The sequence below is a fragment of the Amblyomma americanum genome, chromosome 1 (assembly GCF_052857255.1).
Source record: "Amblyomma americanum isolate KBUSLIRL-KWMA chromosome 1, ASM5285725v1, whole genome shotgun sequence".
NCBI classification, from domain to species: domain Eukaryota; kingdom Metazoa; phylum Arthropoda; class Arachnida; order Ixodida; family Ixodidae; genus Amblyomma; species Amblyomma americanum.
This window is the reverse complement of record NC_135497.1, coordinates 16,322,822-16,346,130: the sequence shown is the minus strand read 5'-3', so window position 1 is coordinate 16,346,130 and position 23,309 is coordinate 16,322,822. Positions and strand designations below refer to the sequence as shown.

At 47.1% G+C, this 23,309-nt stretch overlaps 1 protein-coding gene across 1 annotated transcript in view; it reads left to right on the top strand.

Annotated features, from left to right (window-relative positions):
* Positions 1-23,309, top strand: part of sli (slit guidance ligand) — a 408,240-nt gene that overhangs the window by 25,936 nt on the left and 358,995 nt on the right. The gene's annotated exons all lie outside the window — the stretch shown is intronic.

Sequence of the window (23,309 nt, the reverse complement as noted above, 5' to 3'; positions counted from 1 at the left end):
CGTGTTAACGATGTGGCAAGTGTTCGCCGTTTTTAGATGGAGATCTGCTATTATCTGATCATGACCATCTGCTTTCCACCATTGCCTTGCTTCTTAGGCTTTCTTCCTCTTTCATTACTAGCGGGATGTGCCATTGTTGTACGCTACTGCCTCTCTCATTAACGTTCTGATTACATTACCTACTAGAATAATGTTAGCGTTCTTCCATGCTTTTCGTATGCTGGAGGTCAGAAGGCATTGCATATACATGGTGGGTAGTTTTGGTCGCACAGTCTCCCTTTCGTCCTTCAAGAGATTTGCTGTTACTTGATCCTCACCAGCTGCTTTCCATCGCTCATAAGGCTTTTTTCCTCTTCCGTTAGTAGTGGGATGTCCCATTGCTATGCACTACTGGGTCTCTCAAAAACAATCTGATTACATTGGCTATTTAGACAATGTTAGCGGTCTTCCAAGTATTTGCTACGCTGGAGGTCATAAGGCATTGGATATACGGGGTGGGTAGCTTTGCTAGCACAGTCTCCCTTTTCGTCCTTCAAGAGATTTGCTGTTACTTGATCCTTGATCACCAGCTGCTTTCCATCGCTCTTAAATTAAGGCATTCTTCCTCTTCCTATAGTAGTGGAATGTGCCATTGCTGTACGCTACTGCCTCTCTCATTAACGTTCTGATTGCATTAGGTACGAGAATAATGTTAGCGTTATCTCATGCTTTTCGTATGCTGGAGGTCAGAAGGCATTGCATATACAGGATGGGCAGTTTTGGTAGCACAGTCTCCCCTCTGTCCTTCAAAAGGTCTGTTGTTACCTGATCCTCACCAGCTGCGTTCCCCCTTTGCATTGCTCCTTTCTTTACTTCCTCTTTCGTTAATGGCGGTATGTCCCAGTGTTGTGCGGTACTGCCTCTCTCATTAACGTCCTGATTACATTGGCTACTGTATAGATATGTGTAGAACTCTTCGGCTGTATTAACTGTCTTATCCATATTGCAAATGACATTGCCCTCTTTGTCTCTTAACACAGGCATCTGGTCTAATCTAATACATCCCCGCTAGATTAAAACTTTCTGTTGTCACTGAGCGCCTGCCGAACCATGGCCCGGCTAGAATATTAGCTTGATCCGTACACCTTTGTTTTGTCGAGTGCAATATTGTGATATATTTGCCCGTTCTCCGAGGGTAGGAACACGTAGTGCCGCACCGGCGTCCGGGAGCATTGTTGCGTGGCTCGAAGGAGAGCTGCCCTTTCGCTGCTGCTGCAAACACGATAAATTACGAGTTTTAGTTGCTGCCTGTGAATGGGCGGGCGGCTGTCGGAGTTGAGCGGAGACAGGCGAGTTTGTCCGCCTCGCCGTTGGCTCATCGCGAGCTCGCTATTCGCCTGCTGCTGACACTTGCTATTGTGGCCTGTCTTCCCCGTCATGCCTGTGACTGCGCACACCTCCGGCCACGTGCTTAGGGACGGATCTCCCCAAGCCAGAGATTTTACATGGAAAAACCACGTTGAGCCCCATTCTATCGTTGCCAAGAGAGGCATTATTGCAAAAGAAACACGACTGGAGCTGAAGGAAGGTAGGACGACGGTTCGCCGCACCGCGGAAGTAGCCTTCAGGTTCTGCTGGCGATACACGCGTGTTGCTGACCACACGTCTGTACGGCGCGTTTGGCCTGCCTCTGCATGAATAAATGAATACTACAGCACTGCGGCCTCTCCCAATTAGTGCTGTCCATATACTTCTGCCTACCTGACTGGTACGTGTGCGCAGTGTTGGGAAGCATATGTGGTCGCGTTCTGTACTTTGAGTGATCAGCTGGAAGCATTTAATGAAAGCAAGCAAGCCTGTTTCAGCGAGACAAGAACGGCTTCTCGGGGCAGCGTGACGTCACTGCAGTGCTATGAAACGTCGGGCGAAGAGGAGATGATGAGCAGACAACAAAATGTGTCCATTACTACCGCCTTGGCTGCAGGAAATTCGCCACTCTGTCCTCAGCTCGGCCTTGCTTGGCCCAGAGGGCGGTCATCCCCAACGGAGGCACAGCACAGCCCTAGAAACTGCCGTCACGGAATGTGCAGATGAGACACCAGCGCAGCAAAGTGAGGATAGCTGTCTCGCAATTTTCCACCGCATGATTCGTGTCATGGTTGGAGATTCGCTGTCTGCGGAACGCAATTCGGGCGTTTTTTTCACATGGGTCGCGTATTCCCGTCGCGTTCAAAACGAGGGCTTGCATTCCTGCCGAATTGAATCGCCCTTCCCCTTCCACCCGTGGGGGGGCATGGTTCCTCACGACGGTGTGCCGCCCACGGTTGTGACTTCACTTGCGCAGCCCCGGTTACTGGACTCGTTCGGTAGCACTGTCCACTGCAGTACCCTCCTCTCAGCACTGACGCTGGAAAACGGGCCTCCAACAGCGGCGGGCAGGGGGCTGCGCGACCTTGGCTGGGGCCGTTTCTCTCCGGCCCGACAGAAGACGATCGTTCACCCTGCGGGGCGCGCAGTGCCGGCCAAATGAATGGCGGCCAGAGGTCGAGGTTGGTACGCTTCCTCGCCGCACAAGACGCTCATTTGGTGGCGCGGCTGCAGGGAACGTCTGAAGGCGCTCTCATCGTAGCTCGTAGATTATTTTTAAGTTCGGGTTTATTGATCACATATGATTACTATATTCGTAACAGGTAAATAGAAAGAGCGGCCTGAGTCTTAATAGGGTGCCGGTGCGGTATTTTCCTAACAAAAACGAATCCTCAGATACCTATAAAATAGTATTTCAGCACTTTAATCATTGCAGTTCAGTGCGCCAAAACAAGTAGAATAACGCCATTTCGATCGAGAGTTAACAAAAATAGCGACGGGCTTGAGATAACGCAGTCTGAATTGAGCTTAACGAAGCGGTTTTAAATAGCAACATCGCAATAATAAAACGAACAGTCGTGAATATAGGCAACAGTATAAGCAAGAAAAAAAAATATCTGGTGGGCAGTCATGCGATTTCATGAAACAGATCTGCGTTAGCAGTTTCGTTGTGCAGAATTCTCTTGTGCATGGGTCGCTACTGGCCAAAGGCCTCTGCTATATCCCATTAATTAACCCTGTTCATTCACATCCTGTATGAATGAATATGCCCACGTGTGCCGGTGTCAAAGGAAGGGTTTGTAAGCAATTCGATCTTTCTCGCTTTCGCGGTGTCTGATTGTCTCTCACTTCTCAACACTTTTGTTATTCTAGCAGTTTTGCTTCCTTTTGGCAGCCACAGTACTTTGTTCCTGCAAAAGTTGGCGCTTGTTTTCGCTGTCATAGCTTGCACAGACGTTCGAAACAGAATGGCTTGTGGCATGGAGCCAGCAGCACTTTCGAAGTGTGTTGACAGCTAAACGATGACGTCGTAATTAGAAAACAAAAATCGTGACATCATCGCAGGAAAAAGAAATATGTGGGCAACGTATACTTCGATGCCGGAGTCTTTTCACGTGAAATACAACTTGCTAAAGTTGTTCCCCTTTTCAAACGTGGTGATAGGACACTAATAACCAGGTACAGATCGATATCTATTTGGCTAGTATATTCAAAATGTGGAGAAGTTATCTGTATGCGCCTTCCACTGTTTCTGAAAAATAATGATATAAAACTCACTGTCAGTGCGCCTTCAGTAAAAAAAAAATGCCCTGTTAGAACGTTCAAACCGTTCGAAGTACAGAGTACCCTGAAGAACGCTTGCTTACTCGTGCAGTATTAATAGATTTTTCGACAGCCTTCGGCTGTATTAATCACAAAATTCTACTGAAGAATGGAATTCGCGGCGTTGGCCTTAAATGAATTTCATCATATCTCAGATCCAGACCTCAATATATGTGTAAAAATTTTATTTCTCACTTAAAGAACAAAAATTGGAGTGCCGCAGGGGAGCACACTTGGCCTCCTTCTTTTCAACAGTTACGTTAATGACTGTTAACGTTGGCCATGGCACTAAGTACGTAATATACGCTGATGACACCACGATACTGTTTTCTTCGCATGATGCCCCCAAAATTACTGCTAATTCTGTCCTAGATAAAGTTCACGTATGGTCCATCGTAAACAGCTTGATTATCAACACAACTATAACAAATTATACTGTTTCAAACCAAGAACAAAAACGCTACATTGCCTGGTTACGTCACAGTTGACAAAAAAAAAATTGAACTTGCGAGTTCGGGGAAAAACCTAATGAACATTTTTGACCGCGATTTTCCATGTAATAGCCGGGCACGTTAATTTGCCAGCAAATTATCGCAGGTAGTCGGACTAATCTTCACCCTTAGGCATTTCTCGCGAAATGCAAAGCTGCTTATGTACGAGTCCCTCTTTTGAGTCACCCCAATTACTGTCGCCTGGTCTTGTTCTTGCCGGCAACATAGATCGGCTATTTATGCTTCAGAAAAAGTTTGCCCACCTGATATGTGATGTGCTAAGGGATGAGCTTAAAATATATACAATGCACAATATACAATTACAGATAAGCAGTGTAAATCGAATAATCTTCATATTAATTCAATAGCCAATCTAAAGAAAAATATTTCATTACCATACCCGATCTCCGGAATATTGGTGTGTAACGCACCCACGCACTAATTATGATAAGCAATGATTGCCTACTCAATATATGTCCTGCTGAATACTCTAAGAGTGTTGATATTTGCCTTTGCGCACTATCTAGCGTTTACAATTATTTTTGCTGGTAACTTTGTATTTCTGTCGATTAAATTGTTTGAGAAGTCAGTACACAGTTTTGTTGCATAACTGCTATGAAAATTTCTTGTTATATATATATATATATATATCGAACCTCTTTGATGAAAAAAACACAATCTAGCTGGCGTTTAAACGCTGGCATGCTACTCTGGGCGGGGAAGGGAATTCGGAGATAAAGGCGGAAGGAGAGCAGTACGGAAAACGGTAAAATAAAAGTAAATAAAAATGAAAAGGTGGGAAGACAAAATGCAGTCATTAAATGTGTACTAAGGCGCCTCGGTGAGTAATGATGTTACATATGAAATGATGAAGTGCATAGTCTGATAAATGGGCTAAAAAGTTCACTGCGAAAAGTGTGCATGAGGGCAACATGCAAGGCGGAATTAGAGCTTGTCAAGGTGTTCAGTGTCCTTTAAATACGCATACAAAAAGTTCATTCCATATGTCTGTTGCCCAGGGCAGGCTGAGGGATCTAAAACACTGTCCATTGTTGGAGGCACTGGGGAGATATTTCCATGCACTTCTCATACTACGCACGCTCGTCAGCATATGCACCCTCTTATTTACATGAGTGCTATCTAAATCACCACTTCTTAACTGCCATTTTCATCGGTTCATGTAATTTGCTTGCTGTTTTTTTTGTTTTCGTTTCGCCTTTGTGTTGCTTTTGCCTTGTTTTTCTCTAAGCCCAGTTATTTCCGCCTTGCTGTTGCCAAGAGCGGGGTTTTTAGAACAGGCTTAGGACAAGTCAAGCTGCTCTCCGCAGCTTTTTTCCTTAAATCCGCCCATACTTCACTGTACGTCGTTTATGGGAAATATTGTGTTGTTTAGGCGCATGGCTCAGGTGGTGTGTAAGAAATCCTGTTTAATACGCTATATTAGGATTAGAACCCCCCTGTAGATGGTGGCGAACTGTCCCTACAGGGAAATTGGAGGGGTACGACTTGTCACGGTGTGATCGCTGGACTTGGGCGACGTGGGAGCGATTGTAGGCGTGTTAGGCCCGTTTCGCATGCTGCGACTAGAATGAAAATATTCGGCCTATTCGGTGACGCCGCAGTGCTCTCTGCGGTCGCTTGATGTTCGCGTAGGCTAACCATTATTAAACGCGACCGAAACGCTACACGGAATGTGTTGATGATGTTATGACCAGCGTACTTTAGATGCAAGACAATATTTCGTATGTTTTGATTAGACTAAACAGCCGCGGCTACAGCCCCCAGGTTGCACGCCGTCTCGCCACTCCCAATTGGTCAGTCGCAGAGCGAACACACCGGCCCTGGGATTGAATACCAACCGGACGGAACTTGATCGCAAGCCGTCTGGGTCTAGACCGACGTCCCTCTCCAGTCGCAGACCGACAGAATTCGTAGCGTCGCAGGAGAAAATCGCATGCATGTTAAACGAGCCTGCACGATGATTGGCGGACCAGATCACGCCGCCCCTTCTGGCGATGTGAACCCGTCAGAGGCTGGTCGGTCCGGGGAGAACGCCAACGCGTACTGTGTAGCATCAGTCGCATTAATCGTCGTCTGCAAGTTTAGAACTAGCTTTTAGCTCGTTCCTGTTTCGTGCCGTCTCGGTTCGCAGAAGGAAAAGTGGAGAGAGGGAAATCCTGCGGATTTAAGGGAGAGGAGAGAGCAAGGGTGGGAGGAGACGGGTGGCAAATTGGAAAGAGGGCATTCCTCCTGTACATTTAGGAGAGTGGAGGGAGCAAGCATGGGATGCGATGGGTGGCAAAATGGAGAGGGAAATCCTGTTGCACATAAAAGGGTAGAGAAGGGAGCAAGCTTGCGGGTGACAGGTGGAAACAGGAAATCCTGCACATTTAGGGCAGCGGAGGGAACAAGGCTGGGAGGCGACGGGTGCCAAAGTGCAAGGAGGGACAGCCTCCTGCCACGGCCACTAGTAGGAAAAGTAGGGAGAGGGAAGTAGAGGAGGATGAGAGGCGACGGGTGGCCTTGTGGGTTGGACGTTCGCCGCAGCTGCGGGATGCGGTTGGTTCGAAACCCACTTCAGAGTATCCTGCAGTCTTGGGCAACTCCGGATTGACCTTCGGCCGTCTGACTTTGGGAGAAGAGAGAGCGTACTAATGCGCACTGATTGCGTACGTTTCCAGACACCTTAGAGCGTGTGGGGGCAGCTGTTGCGGTCTCTCAGGAGATGCCCTCGACTCAGCGTGGCAAGCTCTGCCGGAGACCAGCCACGAAGTGACAAGGGCAGCGGTCGTTTGGTGCCTAGCTTTCGCCGGTCGCAGGCCAGAGACTTGGCCGGAGTGAAAGGTTCACATAGAAAAGCTTTGTATGGAAAAGAGACGTTATAATGGATTTACAAAGCAATCAAAAGAAAACATAGTTCACCGGGCGCCACGACAGTTCGACGACCGGAGGATCACGTTGGGGTCGTCGCGAAGATTGGCGCGTGCTCCCTTGCAGGTCCGTGGTTTGACGAGTGACGTTGACCCAGGAGTCATGCGGGAGCGCTTCTTCGAAGCTAGGACGGCGGCACGGGCTGAGCTTCGGCACGCAACGTCCTTCATACAACCTTTGTCCGTAAAGTTTCGAGACTGATTTATTTATTTTCTTCTCTAGAAATGATTTCCCAAAACAAATGTGGGTGTGTATGTGTAGCGCCGTCTTTTCGGGCTAACCTAAGCTATTTATGTTAATTGCAGTGGCAGCCGCTAGATGGCACTACATGTAGAAAAAATACGTTCTCACTAGTCGTCTACGCATTCTACTGTGAGTGAATGTGGAGAGATGGACGTCCACCTCGAACAGCATGTAAACATAAAATTCAGTGTGAAGCTTGGAAAATCGGCCACACAGACGTGCGACCTCCTTCGTGACGCTTACGGTAACGATACATTATCGCGGGCGCGAGTTTTCGAGTGGCACAAGAGGTTCCACCAAATTTTGCGTGAGAACTTGGGGAAGCGAAAGCTGATTGCCATACTTGTGCCGCACTCCCTCACACATGACCAGAAGGACGTGCGGGCATCAGTGAGCGTTGATTTGCTCTCCGAGGCAGAGAAGGATGCTGCATTCGTCGACAGCTTCATTGCTGAAGACGAAACATGTTGTTTTCAATACGATCCTCGAACAGAGAGGCAGGGCGCCGAATGGCGGTCCACAAGCTCTCCGGCGTCGAGAAAGGTGCAGCGACAGAAGACCAAAACAAAGACGATGGCGATTTTTTTTTCGATGCTAGAGGTGTCTTACATCACGAGTTCGTCCACAAAAGCAGACGGTGAATCAGGATAGTTTTATATCTGCGTGCTCCAACACATGTGTGATGTACTGCGACGCCGTCGCCCGGACTTATGGACATCTGGACAATGGAGCCTTCTCCACGATAACGCAAGGCCGTACACTGCTCTCAGCGTGACAAAATTTCTCGCCAATTAGAGCATTACTGTACTTCCCCATTCGCCATACTCGCCTGACCTCTCCCCATGCGATTTTTTCTTGTTTCCTCTTGTGACGAGAACCCTAAAAGGTCGCTGGATGGAGAGCGTGGAGGCCATTCAAAACGCCATATACAAAGGAGCTGACAGCCCTGCCAAACGAAATGTTTTCCAGCTGTTTCCAAGATCTCAAGAAGCGTTGGAGGCTGTGTATAGACTGCAAGGGAGACTATTTCGAAGCGGTGCTGCACAAATGATTTCAAAGTTAAACGCATTTTTTATTGGATTCAGTCTCGGAACTTTACGGACAAAGGTTGTATATGGAGTGTTTCAGACGACTTAAGTAATTTTCAAAAGTTGGCTTTTTGGGGGGCAAAAATATGGCTTTTTGCGGCACAGTATTACCAGTTTTGGTGGACACCGGAAAGCCGATGAGTCGTCTTAAGTAGTAAGATGGTTAACTCATTTTTAATAAACTTTTAACTATCACAAATAACAGGTGGTTGCAATTAAAGATTTATAGCCGGTCGTTAGTAATAGCCGTAGCAGTTTATAGAATTTCGAAAATGCGATTATATTGGGCGCTGTGGCTCGACAAAGTCTGGCTATATGGTGCCAAAATACATGCTTTCCAAAAACATGCTCGCAAAGCAACTTTTGCAGTGAATGCAAGTGGTCAAAAATGCCAATTTTTGTCGAACCACAGCGCCGACATTCGCCTTTTCGGAATTCTAACTGATATGGCTATTACTAACGACAAGGCTACAAATCTCTAGTTGCAGCTAGATGCCTGAATGTAATCGTTAAAAAGTTATTAAAAATTAGTTAAACGCCTTACTGCGTAAGACGATTAACCGGTTTTCTGGCGCCCGCCAACACTGGTGCTGAAAAAGCCATGTTACCTCAAAAACCTATTTTTGAGAATTATTCAGTCTTCCCCGAAACACCTGTTACAGGGCGTGGCGCCGCGTCTTGCTGTTACTTGGCGCCAAGGCAGGAGCGCACCCTTCTGCCGGGGCTCGCGTCGCCATTGGTCAGGCGAGGAGAGATGTTCCCAGCAGACTCCTTGCGACCCGCCGTGCGAAGTGGAGCGGACATCACGCTCAAGGTTACGTGCTTTCCGTCGGATGTCGGGAGTCGAAGCTTTTCGAACTGTCTGCGGCGCGATCGGGTGGTAATCCTTTCCCGCCGCTCCGGCTTTCCAAATGTGCGCCGATTTTTGTGACAGTCGGCTTTGATCACCGAGGTCAGGCCGCACCCCAGTCCTGGTTATGCAATTCCATCAACACGCTGATTTTTTTTATCCGGTGGAGAAATACTCGGTATCGGGATTCGAGCCGCGGTCCTCTTACACGCGAGGCAGATGCTCGACCTCTACGTCATCGCTGTCATATTTCTCGGTTCGGCTTATAAGGGTGAAATTCATGGGGGATTAGTCTCTGACCACACCTTCAGTAGACGCTCTTTGGCCAAAGGTGTCATGGCTCTTTATAAAAAAAACGTCATCGTCATCATAGATTGAAAAGCCAAATAATTTTGAGGTCTGTAACAAGGTGAATTAAGGCACCATGACAACCCCATGCTAGTTTATTATCCTAAATGTAAATACAACGTAGCTCGTAAAATGTGTTTTGTTAGAATGATGACACGAGGTTGGGTAAGATATCGCGTCTAGGAAGGAAACTGCGAATGTTAGGAAAGATTACGGGGACGAAAAGGCTATTCCGGAGCGTGGCGATGGAACAGTGTCTTATTTATGCGATTTCTTTGGCTCTTCCGGATCATGTGCCTTAGCGAATACGAGGCTTTAGAAGGAGGGGGGGGGGGGGGGGGTTGACTTCTCTGTTGCAACAAGGTGCTTCCGAGCTGTGCTAACGGGCCTGGAAAAAGTTTCACCGATACTGATACCGCTATGCTACTGCTTGCGTCCATCAAACACAATAAGCTTTCCGTTTTCTAAAATACCCTTTTACGATCATTGGACGATCAGAAAAGCGGCTGAGGCGATGAGCTCGCTTTGTTTCCTTTCACTGCGTTTTGTTACAAAACTTGATAAGTTGGTCCGAGTGCGCAGAGGTTTAAGATGAGTTTGTGTCGCGTATACCGTAAAATAAAATAAGTTTCATCGTGAGCAGTTGACTGAGTATGAGGCGGTAATTTTGTGCGGTATCACTTTTGAGGGGCCAGTTTTCAGAGGCGTTAGGCTTTCGTGGTAAGTTCCGACTTGAACTACATCTTTGCCTAAGTAGAATATTTTCTTATATGTGGCTGTCGGTATTTCAAATCATCTATTTCCGAGATTAGTTTGTCCTGACCAGCACTTTATTTCTGTAGCTTAGTAAGGTGGCATTAGTGTTGGTACCGGGGATAGTTTCAATGTCACCGTACATAACATGATAGAGCCAATTGTGGTGTAGACGTGCTAGCACGTTGTCATCGACCACGACATCGTGTCATTTGCCACGGATTCCCTCAGTTCTGAAGGAAAAGGGTTGGCCCTTGTGCGTGTGTGTGCGCTCCTGCTGTCCTCGTTACTTGATGCTGCGCCTTTAGTTAATCGCATCTGCTCTTACCACCTAACTTTCTGCCGCCCCCTGCTTAGCTTGCCTTCTTGGAATGCACTCTGTTAACCTTAAGGACCAGCGTTTATATTGCCTTCGCAGTACATGTCCTGCCCAAGCCAATTTCTTCCTCTTTATCTCGACTAGAATGCCATTAACCCGCGTTTGTTCCCTCAACCACTCTGCCGGCTTCCGGGCTATTAATGTTACATCTATCATTTTTATTCCATAGCTCGCTGCGTTGTCCTTAATTTTAGCTGAACCCTTTTCGTACGCCTCCACGTTTCTGCCCCATAGGTGAGTACTGGTGAGATAAAGCTGTTGCTTATCTTTCTCTTGAGGTGTATTGGTGAACTGCTATTCATGATCTTAGAGAACCTGCCATATGCGCTCCACCCCATTCTTATTCTTCTAGCTATTCCCTTCTCATCATCGGGTTCAGCGGTCACTACCTGCCCTAAGTAGACGCATTTTCTTACCAGTTCCATCACCTCGCTACCAACTGCTGTTCCCTTGCGAGACTGCTGAACATTACTTTGGTTTTCGGCATGCTTATGTTTAGACCCACCGTTCGCTCTGCCTAACTCATTAATCATGCTTTGCAGTTGATCTCCTGAGTCGCTTAGCGAATAGCAAAATACTTATGATATTCTCAATTAGCTCTTATCCCCAATTGCTCCCAATTTAGGCCTCGGAATGCCTCCTGTAACCATGCGGTTATTAGCACTGGCGTGATAGTCTCTCTCGGCCTGACACCCTTCCTTGTTGTAATTTTATTGCTTACTTTATGGAGGACTGTGGTAACTGTGCTGTCGTTGTAGATATCTTGCAGTATTTTCACATAAGCTCTTCTACACCCTGATTACGCAATGCCTGCATTAGTGCTGAGGTTTCCACTGAGTCAGATACTTTTTCGTAACCAAGTAAGGCTAATATAGGGGTTGGTTATATTCTGCGCATTTATTTATCACCTGACTAACAGAGTGAATATGATCAATTGTGGAATATTCTTTATAAAATCCTGCCGGATCGTTTGGTTGACTGAAGATAAGGTTGCCCTGGCTCTATTAGCGTTTGCCTTAGTAAATACCTTGTAGGCAACGGACAGTAAGCTGATGGGTGTGTAATTTTTCAAGTCTGCGGCGTCTCCTTTCATATGAATTAAGATAATGTTTGCGTTCTTCCAAGCTTCTGGTACTATCAAGGTCATAGGGCATTGCGTATACAGTGTGGCTAGTTTTTCTAGCGGAATCTCCCCTCCGTCCTTCAACAGATGTGCTGTTACCTGATCCTCACTAGCTGCTTTTCCCCTTTGCATTGCTCCTAATGCTTTATTTACTTGCTCTTTCGTTACTGGCGGGATGACGCATTCCTGTGCGCTACTGTATTTCTCATTAACGTTCTGTTTACATTGGCTACTGTACAGATTTGTGTAGAACACTTCGACTTGCTTAACTGTCTTATCCATATCACTTATGACAATACCCGCTTTATTATTATCTGGTGTTTGCCTATACCTAGTTTCCTATCCACCGAATTTAGGCTACCGCCATCCTTTAGAGCATGCTCGATTCTCTCCATATTAAGCTTCCTTATGTCGGCTACCGTGCTCTTATTTATTAACTTCGATAGCTCTACTAGTTCTATTCTGTCTGCAGGGTTAGACGCCCTCATGCTTTGGCGTTTCTTAACCGCATATTTTGCCACCTGAGATAGCTTCCCGGTATCCTGTCGAACTGTCCTACCGCCTACTTCTACTGCGCACTCCGTAATGATGGCTGTCAGATTATCGTTCATTGTATAAACATCAAGATCGTCTTCCTCAGTTAAAGCCGAATATCTGTTTTGCAGCGCTAACCGAAATTACTGTGCTTTCCCTCTTACATCTTACTCGTTAATGGACTTCCTCTTGACTAGCTTCTGCCGTTCTCTCTTCAAGTCTAAGCTAATTCGAGATCTTACCATTCTGTGGTCGCTACAGCGCACCTTTCCGAGGACGGCCACATACTGAACGATGCCAGGTTGAGCCCATAGTATGAAGTCCATTTCATTTTTAGTCTCACCATTGGGGCTCTTCCAGGTCCACTTCCTGTTCTCTCGTTTGCGGAAGAAGGTATTCATTATCCGTAAATTATTTCTCTCGGCCAATTCGACTAATAACTGTCCCCTACTATTTCTAGAACATATCCCATAGTCGCCTACCGCGTGGTCGCCAGCCTTCTTCTTGCCCACTTTCGCATTGAAGTCGCCCATCAGTACAGTGTGCTGTGTTTTTACTTTGTTCATTGCTGATTGCACGTCTTCATAGAAGCTTTCAACAGTCTAGCAGGATGCGTTGTTGGGCAAGTTGGTTCATTGCAATAGGAAACATTGGTTGCGCTTTCTAGACAATCACATGTAAGAAGACAGGACAGGCGCAAACTAACAACTGAGGTTTATTCCAGAAAAAAACACTTATATATCATACCATACCAGCGCATGCGCATCAGGGTATCAGCAGCGTGACAAAAGAACAACCCAAAATCAGAAAAAAACCAACGGCGTGGCTCACCTAAACATACTATCAAGAAAACGTGCCTCCCTATTGTAAAGTATGACTGATGTGTCACTGATGCATGCTTGTCCCTTCTTTTTTTGTATAATATGACTCAAAAAGTTTACGTGCTTTTTCATTACTGCGCTTGCGCAGGATCTTAACTTGGTGGAGCAGGGGCCTGCATTTATGTTCTAAGCAGTGCATGGGTAAATGACGTTGCTCCTGGTTTTTAATTGATCTTTCGTGTTCTCGGATTCGCACGTTCAAACATCGGCCCGTCTGGCCTATGTAGGTTTTGCCGCATGTCAGGGGAATCTCATAAACAACGCCAACTTGGCTAAATAGCGGTTCTTGTGTTTCACGCCGCAGCCACCTTGCTTCGTTCTGGCGTGAAGTCTCCCAATGCGGGCGCAAAGGCGACTCAGCTTGCAGGGAGCCGAGAAAACGAGTGGGACACCATGCTTGGTTGCTATCTTCTTCAGATTATGTGCAGTTCTGTGAACATATGGAATTACAACTGGCTTTGAAGCTTTGTTGGCAACATCAGAGTTTACTTTTTGGGGCGCTTTTAGCCTCTTTTCGAGCGTTTCAACCACTGCCAGCACAACCACATCGGGGAAGCCAGCCTCTTTCAGCCTGGAAATTTGCATGTCGAAGCTAGCCTGCATGGCATGCGTACATGACTTCTTCAAAGATTGCTCAATAATCTGTTTAGCAATGACCCTTTTGGTAATTTTAGAGTGGGCTGAATCATATGGTAATAGTTGTTTTTGTGTGCGAGGGCAGAAACAGCTACAAACGTGCTCTTTTCCAAAGGTAAGTTTGAGGTCAAGGAACTGCAGAGTGTTAACAGGGAGCTCATGTGTAAAGGTTAGACCTAAGGCATTATTCTCAAAAAGATTTAAAATGTCTGCAATGGCATCGTCATACATACAATCATTTCGTACTTTCAGCAGCACAAGAAAATCGTCAACATACCTGAAAACGTGTGCTACTTTGTCATTGTCAAGTACACCATACACGGTGCGGTCAATACTCGATAAAAAGATATTGCATAAAACTGGTGCCACGATTTTGGGTTGTTCTTTTGTCACGCTGCTGATACCCTGATGCGCATGCGCTGGTATGGTATGATATATAAGTGTTTTTTCTGGAATAAACCTCTGTTGTTAGTTTGCGCCTGTCCTGTCTTCTTAATGTGATTGTCTAGAAAGCGCAACCAATGTTTCCTATTTCAACAGTCTGGTCATCATGGCTGTATGTAGGCGCGTAGGCCTGCACCACTTTCAGCTTGTACCTCCTTTTGAGCCTAATTACAATAGCTGCTGCCCTCTTTTTCATACTATAGAGGTCGTCTACATTGACAGCTATATCCTGATTAACGAGGAATCCCACACCTAGTTCTCGTCTATCCTCTAATCCGCGATAGCACAGTATGTGCCCGCCCTTGAATATTGTATACGCCTCACCTGTCGTCCTAACTTCACTAAGCCCTTTGACATCCCATTTAATGCCCGCTAGTTCCTCGAACAGCACTGCTATAGGCTAGTTTCACTAGATAAGGTTCTAGCGTTAAAGGTTAAGCAGAACGTTCGGTTGGGCGAGTTGGTACAGACGCATTCTTGTAAAGCAGCGGCAATTACTACGGACAAGAACAAGGACACGGGACATGCGCTGACTCTCAACTAAGTTTTTAATAGCAATATCTGGTGCTTAAAATGAACAACATAAAGTACATCACATGTTACACTAACAGAGATAAAACAGCATACAGAGAGTCACGCTACGCTCAGAGACCACCAAGAAAAGCTATTTCGTAATGAGCGAGAATAACTGACGGCTTGCTGTCGCAAGTTTTTTCCTTTGCGATATCGAAGGCCTCCATCAGTTCCCGCGTGGTCTGATCACAGTGCATGTAATGTAACTTTGTGCGGCGCCAGATAGCTGTGCATTTTTTTGCTCTTCTATTTTCATTACTTCACAATTTGTACAATGCGTTACCTTATATGAAAGGTCCCTGCTATTCTCTAGATTGCTTTCGTGTTCTTGCAGACACTTATTTAAACGTCGCGTCTGCCCGATGCATTTGGCTCCGCAGGAGAGAGGAGTCAGGTACACAACTCCTGTGCGACAGGCGACGAACTTGTCTCTGTGCACGGTGCCGCACCCGTTTTTTACCGATTATTCCTTTTTCCTTTGGATTTCCGGACACAACTTTTTAGTTTAATAGCTACACTTACTTTGCATCTATTTGCTACGTTTTTTTTAGTCCATGGGTGGCGCGATGCAAGCAAGGAAGAACCGCAGGTTTTTTATTTTTTCATTTTTTTCAGTTGTACTGAGTTTGCTGAGTGCCCTGCTCTTTTACCCATTTGAGTAAACGAGGGCAGACCTCTGTTATTATATGAATTGGGTACGCAGCAAGCCTAATCCTCGACATTTGCGATTGGAAACTATCACTGATACCATGGTGGCAGGATTTCGCCGAAGAATTTCGAAGGCAGGAACTGACAATCCCGTGTTTTATAATTTTTGAGTGACCGGAGTGGGAGATGAGGAGTGCTTCTGTTTATCTATTTCCAGCAGACATGACCGTTGCCGAAACGCAAGCGCAGATCCAAAAACTGCAACTAATCGTAGAATGGCGCATCGACGGTAAAATCTAAACCGGAACCACATTCCCTGAAAACCTTCAAAATGTCAGCCATGCGTGCTGCGAAGCGCCCGCGGTCTGTGTCCACAAACCTGACCATCTTATGGTGCTGTCCCGCGAGTGGCGTCTCGAAGTCATTATCTACGTACATGACAAATTTCACTCTGGACCGGGGCGACTCTGGTCCCGATACAAATGCCTGCCTTTTGTGAATATAGCTTGCCCTGCCGACTCACAAGAGTCGAACGCTGGTAAAACTGAAGTAGTTCCAGGAAACAGTCAGACCACACTTCGTTACGAAGGCTAGCTCGTGATTATCGTCTGTAGTACACATTTTTTCACGTTCCAACAGTCTCTCAGGCGGCAGGCTGTAATATAAGTTCGTGACGTCGATACTGAAGGGCACACGACTTCCTGGGCTCTAACCCTTCAGGAAAGAAAAGTGCACCGGAAATCTGAATTCTTAACGGGTCACTCATGTTCAAGGAAGAAAGGCGTCGTTGCGAAAGAAAAAGTGACACTTGCTGTTGCACGTGCTCCTCTCTGAGGCGATAGCCCGAAACGGGACGTCCGCCTGATGGGTTTTTGCACTGAAAAATATCTCCCGGTCAAGTTCCTTCCTCTGGCCGACCTGTGTGCACAGTCGTTCAAGGCCCAGGTGGTTGAGGAGAGCAACGGCTTGCTAACTGCTTTCAAGGGTTAAACCTCCAAGTTCTTCAATACCGCGGCCATGGTTTTTTTCGTGGAATTGCTGTTCCAAAGAGACAGCAAAGCAGCCTTGTTTATCCCATAGAACCACCCTCAATTCATGAGAACACATCCACTTTGCTATGGTGTTTACCGGAGTAGGCCTTTTTCTCTTTCGTGTGGTCAAGCACTTGCACACACACTGTAACACACCGGTGTCTTTCTTTATGAAACGTCGCCAGGTACAGGCGGCCTGTCCGGAGCCAAAGATGCTTAGCACCCTCCACTGCGTCACAGGTCTGGCCGCCGCTTTGGTCACTTGCTCCGCAGCCGCTGGGGCTGAGGGCCGAGGGTTAATTGGTTTCTTCATAGAAGGTTGTTGCCAAGTACTACACCTAGTTGGCCAAATCGTGTTCTGGTGAGGGAGTGCGTTTTCAGTTCTGGTCACCGAGACCGGGCCGCACCGCAGGCCTTGTTATGCATTTTTATCGACACGCGGAGTTTTTTTCAGACCCGGTGGATAATTGCGCGGCACCGGGATTCGAACTCCGCTCATCTTACACCGGAGGCGGATGCTCTACCTCTGCGCCGTCGCTGCCACTCTACCGGTCACTGTTGCCGGTGGCCTCGGTTTTCCTTGGATTGGAAGTTGTTTTGTTAAGAACGAGTTGCGCATACATAAAGGACGAACAAAGGAAAGGCGATGGAAACCGCAAGAGCGCCAACTATCGACTGGTTTTATTGGGATCAATGCTCCTTTTATAGGCAGTGTACGCATACGTCTAAAAAGTAGAGGTGGGGGGCGGAAACGAGAGAGGGGCAAATTTTTAGCCTGGACAGAAATGAACAAAATGGGCGCAGAAAGTTTTTTTCAGCTATTACAGGGTAACTGATGTGTCACTAATACAGCCCTCGCCCTTACGAGAAAATGCTTCCGTAATTTCAGTAAGGAAATGATTTCTGTAAATGAAGCCATATCAGTCCGTATACACCCGGATGGTCTGGACTCCGTACTGCTGAGCCGGATCCAGCGCATCTTTTGCTGCCTTCTGGAAAACGCCCTGGTAGCGTAGCACAAGCAGCAGCAGTTCTTTTTTTGCAAAATGGCGACTGTGGCCTGTCGAGGTTTTCATGCGTCTTTAGGCAGCCTTGTAATAAGGGAGTAATTTGCACACACCACAACGGGCGCATAACGCGACAAAGGAAAACTTAAACTTGGTAGCAGGAACGCGGATCAGTCGTAAGACGAGGCCGGACTAATGAGCGATGCAAGTGGGAATCCCATTGCGATCTCCGGACCAGGGCAAATCTTCCGTTCAAGTTCCTGCGAAAGAACATTTGGAGCGAGAGCAACACTACGCCAGCTCTTCGAGCCTTCAGCGTGGCACCCCTTGAGCTCCGTGGCGGCACCGTGGCCTTGGTCACGTGGTTGGTCACGTGGTGCGGAGCAGTTGCTGCTGCCGGCGGCGCTGCGCGCCGGCGAAACAGCAACAGCTGTGCGCATGCGCCGTGTCGAGTAGGGGGGGGGGAGTGTAGAGGGGGAGAGGGTGAATCCACGTCCAGGGAAGAAGATGAAGGAACGCCCAGCGAAACGTTGCGGTGAAAGACTTGACTTTTTAATTCGACTGAGCGAGTTCCACTCGGCCAGCTGTAGCTCTCGCGTCACTCCAGGTTTAACCAGAGCTAAACCACAGCCAATTTTTCTTTCCAGGCGTATGGCACGGCTTGGGCAAAGAATGATCAATTGCAGTTACTCCCTTATTGCAAATCCACTCTGGGGCTCACCTATGTAAGTTGTGTGCCGGTTGCATTTACTCACCCTGCGCGTGGACAAACGCGCACTCCTAGCCTCAGCCGCTTTTACGAAGCGCATACCCACCGCTGACTGCAGCACGGGAACAGCGTGCGAGGTCTCTGTTCCGAAGCGGTACCTGAAGAACAGCGACGGGAGGCGCACCGCTGCTCACGGGAAACGGTGTGAAAAGGAAGCTGCCCTCTTTCTTCACGCTTCGGCAGCCGAGCGGCGGACGCAGGAAACGAGAGGAAAAGCGCTCCTCCTTCCATTTGTCCCAATTGGCTGCCATTCACGGCGGGGTTTGCACGCCCGGTCACGCATGCTGCGCCACGCGTGTACGAGACTTGGCGCACCGGAGGGTGTCAGCGGTCAACGAATGCCAGCACACTTGCTGCCTGTACAAATGTGTGGCGTGATTTTGCGGGAAGCGTAGCGTGACTTGATTCACATCACTCCGCTGCCCCTAAGAAACCCCAATTTCGAAGGGTGTACATGTGAGCCTGTGGAAGGGCAGGTGCTTGCAGTGACGCCATGCGGAAGGCACATTGCTTAACGAGGGAAGAATGATGCAGTATGTGGAAGGGCAACTTGCAGGGTGTCACCATTGCGTAGTGATGATAGTGAATTTTTTTTGGCGCAAGGGCATGTGCGGCTAAAGAGCGCCATGGCACAATGTACTTTCTATTGCTCGAGGTGGGGTCAAAGACCCATTTCCCAAGCATTTCACCCTGAATAAACCGAGTACTCACAGTATCATCGGTGGCTACACAGCTGCACTGGGGATCGAACCCCGCACCTCCCACAAGGGGGATGCTCAACCACGAGGCCACCGCTGTGGTGCCATGTGTAGTGAACTGCGTGCCGTAATAGGAAGGGAGCTTTGTTTTTGAAGGTGATATGCTGGCATTCTATAAATAGCTCGATTCTGCAGTGATGATATAGTTGACAGGACGCTAGTGACGTGTTAGGTTAGATCACTGCAAGAATTATACCTGAGATTACACATGGGAATCAAGTGTGTTGCGGGATGGAGAGCAGGAACCACGCACGGAATAGGGTCAGACAGATTCAATCCGTCTCCTAGATGCCCCTGCGGGGGTCTGATGCATAGGGTTCGTCATCGCTCTGGCAGCGCACCCGCGGCGAGTTCACGGGCAGAATTCGCGACCCAGCTTCGCACCGTGGATAGTCGGCCTCCTCTAGCGATGTCCCTCGGTCCTCTGCCCCACCGTCCTTGTGCGACCTTCCTCCTTTTCCTGTTACTTCTTGGCCTCCCCACAACGGAAGCAGGTGTCGTCAAGGCCGTCGTATACGATAGATTTTTGTGTGGATCCCCAAGCGTTAGGGTGACGGAGCGCACAGGCCAGACAGTAGGCGTCCGGCCGGTCCGGCGACCGGGCAAATGTTGAACCAACTTGATCTTTTGTGCGGGCTCGCTTTTGCGAGGGCAAGATCGCCGTGCGTCGATTTAACTGGCGTGCGAGGCCCAGGTGGTGGCAGCTATGCCGCGAAACATATATTGTCCGCATGTTGATATTACGAGTGTTCAGAGCGACTGCGAACTTCGCCGCGTGCGGCAGCGGCGAGCGACAGTTCCCCTTGTTGAACTCTGTCATAAGCTACGGTGATCGAGTTGACGAGCGCCTCTTCGAACCGACGCAAGACCTACTCGGTGGCGGTGTCACAAAGTGTTTAGTTGGATGTGTTTCCAGGGTGGAATTCTTTTAGCGCAACAAATAAAGGTTACAGGACCTTAAACGACTAGATACAGTGCATAACTTGGGTTTGCGTCTCTCCACTGGTGCTTACAGGACATCACCCATTAACAGTCTTTATGTAGAAACCAACGAACCGTCACTCGAGGACCGAAGAACCATGCTCACGTGCTCGTACGTTTTAAAAATCCGTTCGCTTCCCAAACACCTATGTTACCCCATAGTCACAAAGTGCCCATCAAGAACACTTTTTAACAACAAACCACAAGCTATCAGGCCACTCCTCCTGCGTTTTGAAGAGATGTGTCAAAACCTCGGAGTACTGGACACATTACCTGCCATTCTCGAAGACGAGCTCCACTGCCTCCATGGCACAATTTTCCGGCAATCTGGGATTTTACCCTTACGCAGTTCCAAAAAAAACACTCCAAAACAACATATAGTACAGGAATTCCTTCCACTCGAAGAAAAATACAGTAGTTTTACGGACTTTTACACTGACGGTTCAAAAACGAATGTTTACGTAGGAAGCGCAGTGGTGCGAGGAAATTTGGAGACAGCAATGCGACTTCCACAGTGCGCATCCATCTTCAGAGCAGAATGTTACGCAGTATGTGTGGCAACAAAAAAAAATACTAAACGAGAACCTCAAAAACACTGTTATTTACACAGACTCTTTAAGTGTACTTACAGCCCTCCACTCTAGAAACGCAACCACTCCCATACTTGGGGACATCATACACAACATTGTAACAGCAACAGCTCGATGACAAAACATTAAACTCTGCTGGGTCCCGAGCCACGTCGGAATAAAAGGAAATGAGAGAGCAGATTTGTGTGCCGCTCAAGCTCGGGGCAAGGAAATAAAAAAAGTGGATATACCCTTTAATGACTGCATGAAATTAGTTCAACAGAAATTAAGACAAAAATGGCAGTCGCGTTGGAACAGCGAAGTGAATAATAAACTGCACTTTGTAAAACCAGTTTTGGGTGAATTTAAGTCATGTGTGCACCAGGAACGTTTTAAAGAAGTGGTTTTATGCCGTCTGCGAATAGGCCACACGCACCTCACACACAACTTCCTGCTAACAAAACAAGATAAACCTGGTTTCGAGGAATGCGGAGAAGAACTTACTGTTAACCACATTTTATTCTCATGTGTGAAACTAGAAAAACTAAGGAAAAAGTATTTCACTCAATTATATCATGAATACATTCCTTTTCACCCAACATTGCTCTTAGCTGATAATGCCATTGTTAACATACCCTCCGTTTTTAGCGTTTTAAAAGCAGCGGGCGTCCTCGAAAAACTAATTTTTGAACCACTGATTCCCTTTATTACATGATACACCTCAGCCACTTTCTCATTCCTGAGAAGTAGGCTGAGGCTTTTTATTTGATTGGTTGGGAGCCTCAGGATCCTTGCCTAGCCAAGGATAGCCGATAAGGCTGCCTGACCTTCTTTAAGGCTTTTACCATTAGCGATTTCCAAATTTCTTCTCTTCTTTTACTAGGCAGCACAATGTTTTTAGGTCATCTACGCCATCGGAATTTTTTGATATTCGTAAACATTCTACAGAAAGCCAATTCTACACCTTGAGTTTGGTGCATGATGGCCTTAGCTGCCTATGTGCCATAAAACCCAACACACAACAACACAACAACAACTACTGTTTATTCAGAAAGAGCGCGCGAACATATACAAGGTGTTCCACCTGAGACTTTACACAATTTCTAAAAACAGTCTAAGTTATAAGAGCGCTTTTTTCGGTATGGCATTGTCAGCGGTGTAGTACATCAGAAAAAGGCGAGGATGTGCTCAATAGGAGGCTGGTTAACTAATATTGAATAGCTAACATTTTAACTAGTAATGTTAGGTTCCTTAATGGTTAAGTGGCGTGTAGCCCACCCTAATTAATATCCATATTCGTTTTTAGACTCTCGAGAACTGGGTTATCCTCGGTGTTGTGGCTCGACAAATTTTGACTAAATCGCGCCAAAATATATGCGCTTTCGATAAGCTTACAGGCAAAGCAACCGCTCCATTTCATGTAGCTGGTCGAAATAGCCAAAATTTTGGCTATTTGTGGTGGGATCCTGGTTTCCATTGTAACTAGAAAAATTCACTGTTCTTGAAGCGCCTCATGGGCCATGACATGCTCTGTGCTGTTGTACCTCTTGGCTATGAAACTGCACCAAATTAATGATCCCGCGTGTGATATTTTTGCTGTTCGTCCCTGTGGATCGGGAGATCAGCGGTACGAAACCGGATGAAATGTTCGCAATGTTATGGTCGCAGAGCTGCTTGTGATCTCGATTTCACTGGTGTTTAGCGGTTGTTCAGCAGCGCTCCCTGGGTCAGCTGCACCAGTTAACTACACATTCTCGAAGCCTTGGGAAGCAGATGTCATCGATGCACACACGTCCATCTGCTGCCTTCATTTTTCTGTGACTGCTCGCTATGAAAAATATTGCTTGCCTGCTGAGTGACGGCGATGGTGGGCCGATAATCATCTGTGTGTCGGCAGTGTAGAGCGCGTCCGAGATTGGCTAAGCCTCCTTGCATTTTACATGTGCAGAAATTTATTTTCTCAGACATAGATGCATATTTTCACCTTCCTCAATGATCGGCTAGGCTTACTGGCACACTTATCCATTCACATTTGTGTGGTAACGACAGCATTAGTCCCGCACACGCTCCAAATCTACAATGACAAGGTTTATTTCAATTCTTTGAAATGGGCACGGTTGCATTGTGGTTGGCTCTGCTGTGCCGACGTTTCCCCATTTCTGAGTATGAATGGAACCGCTTGCCTGCCCAGGCAGAGACCAGGTTTAATTTGAACTCATTCCCTTACTCCTTGGATTGATTAAAATGGTTGTTGCTGCTTGCATTCGCAGATTCCTCGCTTTGCACCGGTGCCACGTTCTGTTCCTGCTCGCCGTGCATGCCTGAAATGAGAGCAGTGCATTTTTCTTTTCTTCTGCGGTGTATTCTGTTTTAAAAGTGCTAACTTAGCATTGGTGGGCTGCGGGTTGGCATCTGTGAGGTTATAATGTAAGCAAACGACTGTGGTCTTTTATTAATGCGAATGCAATATATGGTTATGTCGCATCAGCAAAAAGTGTCCGCAAAAATTTCGCGAACGATTTTGTCGTTCTGTGGAGATAAATGGGCAAAAGTTTGATTGTGTTAGGTAATGCGTGAGTAGATCTTGAAATGGGAAAAGTTTG